The sequence below is a fragment of the Camelina sativa genome, chromosome 11 (assembly GCF_000633955.1).
Source record: "Camelina sativa cultivar DH55 chromosome 11, Cs, whole genome shotgun sequence".
NCBI lineage: Eukaryota > Viridiplantae > Streptophyta > Magnoliopsida > Brassicales > Brassicaceae > Camelina > Camelina sativa.
The window spans coordinates 19315767-19321825 of NC_025695.1; the positions used below are offsets into that span (position 1 = coordinate 19315767).

The 6059-nt window shown below is 28.2% G+C and overlaps 1 pseudogene; it reads left to right on the forward strand.

Moving 5' to 3' along the window:
• Window positions 4006-6059, forward strand: part of LOC104728134 — an 8155-nt pseudogene continuing 6101 nt past the window's right edge.

Genomic DNA, 6059 nt, shown 5'->3' on the forward strand with positions numbered 1-6059 from the left:
AAAAAAAAAAAAAAAAAAAAAAAAAAAAATACCGGGTAAAGAGGATCCGCGTGCATATCCGTTTTAGATAATTTAAAATATCGTTTTTGTCCTTTTCGATTTCTTTTATTTTTCTCCTAACTCCAATAACATACCTTTCTAATTTTTTACAAAACAAAAATTCATTAGATAAACGACTTTACAAATAATAGTAGGATAGTGACGTCGTTTTATTTTAAAAAAAGAAGGAAATGTCACTATTTTAAACGGAAATCGAACATTTCTATTGACGAAATTAACGTTGAGCATTTGAACTTTTAATTGAGTATGTTATATTCTAAGTTATTTTGTATGTTGAGTATTGTAGAAATCGAAAACATCACAAGCTTAGATTGATGAGATTTATAACTAACTACTTTTAAGATTTTTTTTTCTTTTTTAATTTTCTTTCTAAAGATTTGTATTAGAGAAACAGAAAATGCAAATCGTGTATGCTCCTTTGCTCGAAATAAAGTTACTCAAGGTCCATAGTTTACACATACATGGGAATGCATTTGTACATTAAACTTAAAATTGATTCTTTTAGATTTCGTGTATCTGGATGTTCTATGCATGGATAGTATCTGTGTATGGGGACTAGTAGGACAAACAAACAAAGTAGATGCTTATAGATAACCGTTTTGATTTCTTTAATGTGTGCTATATATACCAAACAGAGTAGGCCAACCCCGGGATCTTATATATGAAACTTTTGTAGTAGACTAGTAGTCAATGTTACATTTTGTAAAATTTTCTTTAGTAATGTCTTTATTTGGAGATGGTGATCAATTATCGTCGGAGAGAAGTTGTATGATCTCTTTTTGTTTCCGAGGTTTGAGGGTTGGCATCATATAGGGTTTGCTCTTGGCAACGACCATGAGGATTCAAGCTCTTTAGAATTGAAATAATCACCCAAATGATCTAACTTTACCGTTTGAAATCTACTATATTATTTAAGCAACCTTCTAAACAAATAACCTTACTTCCTGTAGTATATTACACAAAATGCCACTGTATTTTAATATAAAATATAATAACAAATTCTTAATATTAATTTGTTGTACCCAGAAAACAGATTTTTTATTAATATAGTTATTAAAAGAAAACAAATTCACATAAATATTAATATAGTTAGTTTTAGTGTTTATTAATTGTTATCTTTTTATTTTTCAACTCAAAAATTTTTATAAAATCAGAAAAAAATCTTGGTTTTTCAATTAGTATGGATCCGGGAATTGATTCAGGTAAATATATTATATATATTTTCCAACAATATTTTAGAACAATAAAAATTCTTATAAAACGATTTTATTTTTTTATAGCCCAATATTTTTAAAATTATTTTAAAATTTTAATTTATTGTTTCAGAAATCTTAGTAAACAACAATAAACTATTTAGAAAAATTATAAAAATTAATTTTATTTATAAAACTAAGATTAAATATATGCATCCCTAAATCGTTTAATAGTGACATACATATTATAAAACTAAGATAAAACATTGCTTCTATTTTAAAAATAGAAAAATACTATATCTAATTTATTAAATATTTGTTTGCACTGCACATCGACGCAGAGACATTTTATTAAAATCTAAGAAATCACAAATATTATTTTTTATTTAATATAATATATATAACTAAAAATAAATCAAAAAGTTAAATCGAGATTTCTAAACATGACCGCTTCAATACAGGTTTGGTTTTATTTTTAGGATTTTACCAAATTTATATGTTTCATGGATTTGAACATTGTATCATGTAACCAAAATGAGTTGAAATCAGAGTATGAAACTAAGAAAATGAAATGTAAAAGATTATAAAATGTATAGCACGAGAAATATCTATACATTTTCATGTGCTAACTATCTAGAATGAAATATTCTTCAGTCAAGATATACTCATTATAGTTGCTTTTGTAATTGTTTTTCTTTTATTTTTCAACACATTGCTTATACAATATATTAAGAATTATTTAACATTTAAATAATGAAGAGGCTTAAATCATGATATCAACTGAATTTTTCCTTTTTTTGATTCAAAAATAATAATTCTGAATACATTTATTCATAAATCAACTCAGAAATTCTCAAATATATAATAAAGATATTTTAATCAATTTAAAAACCTACTTTCGTCAATAGTATCAATAAAACAATTATTCATAACACTACTATTAGATTATAACATATGATATTTGAATAACTAGAAGTCCAAATATCATCTATATAATAAAGATATTTTAATCAATTAAAAACCTACTTTCGTCAATAGTATCAATAAAACAATTATTCATAACATTACTATCAGATTATAACATATGATATTTGAACAACTAGAAGTCCAAAAATTTGCTAAAAGAAAATTGTAACCCACGGTGTTTAGATAGTGGAAGTTTAATAGTTTTCTGTGGATAATTATTTTTATTTTTATTTCGAATGATCAAAATAATTATTTAAGGAAAAGAAATATTATTTGAATAACTAGATATTTTCTTATTCGGTTATAAGATGATAACCCGCACTGTGCAGTATTTAATAGAAAATACTTAATAAATGTTTAATAGAAAATACTTAATAGAAAAATGTGCAGTATTTTAAAAATACACTTATCCGGTTTAACCTTAATTTTTCAAAAACATCTACACAATTGTTTTTAATAGAAAATTGTAAATAATAATTATGATCAATCATAATATTACTTTTCCTTAAATAATTATTTTGATCATTCGAAATAAAAATAAAAATAATTATCCACATAAAACTATTAAACTTCCACTACCTAAACAGTGTGGGTTACAATTTTCTTTTAGCAAATTTTTTACAATTGATGATCTTATTTTTTAAAAGATTTCGCTCATTCACAAATTAATCCAAAATTTGAGAGGATTTGCTATATATATTTTAATATAATGAGATAATTAACATATCGACTAAATTTTCTATCGTAGGAGAGATAATATATTGATCTGTCACACTATTCAAAATATATATATATATATATATTTACGGATAACTTATTTGATACTTATAAATCTTCAAATTTTATGATTTTGCACTGAGATCGATGAGAGTAACAAAAATATTTTGTTATACTCCATTATACCTCACACTCATATAATTTTCTTGCACTTTAATTTAATTTTTACGTTGACTTAATACCGTTACAAATTGTAAATTGGATCACGAGTAAATAAGGGTTTTCATTCTAAAAAATTTAAGCAATTATACCCAACACCTAATAATGGTAAGTCGTTAAGTTTATTGTACCGACTATAGTCGCAACCGGAGTATGAAACTAAGTAAGTGGGGGTTATTGGTTTAAGATTTGAATAGAGTTTTAATAATTTTAAATGTTATGTAGAATATGTTGTTATTAAATCAAGATTTTGTTAAACTTTGTTAAAGTTTAGTGTTATTAGTCTGTGATTTGTAAAAAGTCATTTAAAATCTTAACAAATCTGGGTTATTTGAATTCAGACTTTTATAAAGTCATTAAAAATTTTGTGTTATTCAATTAAAACAAATGAATCTAGTATTGTTAATGCGTTCAATTATTATGTTATTGGTTCATGATTTTAGACATTTTCTTTACAAAATAAAGTCATGGAAAATATCATAAAAATACAAGGATTGTTTGGAAGACTTTACAAGATTTTAGAAAACTAATTAACAAAACTCTCTAGCAATCTTAAACAATCTTTCACTTATTTAATTTTAATGATTTTGTTGAACTCTTCAAAAATCTTCATAAATCTAAATTTATAAATAATAAAATACGTAAAATAAATCAAATAAATATAATACTATTATTTTGTAACTAATAAATTAAATTTTCGTAAATATTTTCGCCACTGTGCACAGTGCGGATTATCATCTTATAAGTGTTTATTTTTCGAACCACTATTGGTTATTTTTTAAAAAATTAAATTCTTAATTATTAAATGTCACTAATTTAATCTAAGTGTAAAAAGAAACCGTTAATGGGATCAATATTGTACAACAAGACAAATCCGCTCCAAAGAAATCTCCAGAAGAAAGCAAATCCTCAAGCAAATTTCTCGAATCCCTCTTTCGTAGCGATGACTTCTCTCCAATTACACTGCTCCGTTCACTTCCTCCGTCCTAAACACCGTCGTCGCTACTCTACTCTTATCTTAACTCCCGCGCTTGCCACTTACCCGGAAAATTCAGTTTCCGTGAAAGTTTCAGAGTTAGAGCTAATGCTAATTCGTTCCGTTGCTTCGCTCAATCGGAGACGAATAAGGAAGTGAGTTTAGCTGAGAAAGAGGAACGGCCTTCGTTCGATATCAATCTCGCCGTTATCCTCGCCGGTTTTGCTTTCGAAGCCTACGCTTCACCTCCGGTAAAACTTCAATTCTCCTACTCTGAGGATGGTTTAACCTGATTATGATTTTTGTTTTGTTTGATTCTCTCAGGAAAAAATCGGGAAACGAGAGGTTAATGCGGCTGGTTGTAATACTCTTTACCTTTCTGAGTATGTGAAGCTCTCGTTTGGTTTTTGAGATTTTGTTTCTTTTAAGAGTTTTTTTAGATATTGTAAGAGCTGGAATTATACTTGTTTCAGGTCATTTGTAAGGGAGGTATATGATGGACAATTGTTTATTAAACTTAAAAGAGGATTTGATTTTCCTGCTTTGGATCCATGGGTGTGTGTTTTTACTTTTTTGAAGCGGTGATTTAACTACCATGTTACCTTTACCAAAGTTGTTCTTATTGGTTTTTGCTTTCAGGGAACGAGTGATCCTTATGTGGTTATGGACTTGGATGGTCAGGTTGCTAAAAGCAAAACCAAATGGGGGCAAGTCTCTTTTCGCTTTACTGAATTTTTGTTGGGAGGATCGCACTTTTTTTAGCTAGATAGGTTAAATTCATCATTTCATGATTCCGGCAAAAACTTAAATTTTACTTTAAACTTGTACCAGTGTCATAGCCCTCAGCTTTGCTTAGATTTTTGTCTAAAATTTGGGACCCTTTGAAATTTATATGTTTTATTGACTTTTAAATATCAGATCCTCAGTCACTGGTATAAATTGACTTGGTGATTAACAGTGTACTTTATTGACAGGACTAAAGAGCCAAAATGGAACCAAGACTTTGTTTTCAATATTAAGCTTCCTCCTGCAAAAAAGATACAGGTAGAATAGTGTTTAACGTATTTTGTTCTGGTCAACTCTGAAAGTAACTGTACAAATACCTTATATTATATAGAACATTGCTTGACTTCCTAACTATTTTTTAATAAGCTTCAGATTGCAGCTTGGGATGCAAACCTTGTTACCCCGCATAAGCGGATGGGGAATTCTGAAATCAACCTGGAAGACATTTGTGATGGTGAGAATTAGTTCACCCATTAAATTTTGACATTTACTCAATTTATCAGTTTGAGTTAGACATAGGAAAAAAGTCTGTGTTGTTGTTGGAGATTTCTAAATCAGCAAGTTCTTCGTGACCCTGTTGGAGAACCCAGAAACAGAAACTAGGACTATGACACGATGTAGTACTTTAGACTTGATCAAACTGAAAACTTTTACACTAAAAAAAAGAGAAGGTTTTCCTATAAAATGCTTCTTGTTTCCTAGGCAATGAGAATCTGGAGATATGTTCTGACTAAAACAATCAACTGTGGAAATGTGGATTAGTTAACGCAAGTTGTGATACATCAGATGAGTCTACTGAATGCCTAACTTACGGATTTTGTCTTTAATTTCTTGTTTCTTATTTGGTTTTTTCCTTCCAAGGGAACTTGCACGAGGTCCTAGTAGAACTAGATGGAATTGGTGGTGGTGGGAAAGTTCAACTGGAGGTCAGTTTATGCTGTCAAAGCTTTTTTTTCTCCGAGAATGTTTGCTTATTTGTGTAGCTGATAAATTTATCCTCTATTATTATCTTGCTTACAGAAGAATCAACTTAAGTTCCAAAAATACAATATACTCCTTTTACATCATCCAAATAAGCACAAGTTATCATGCAGCCTGATGCTCCATTAATTCACATGCTTGTATATGCTAAACCCAAAAAA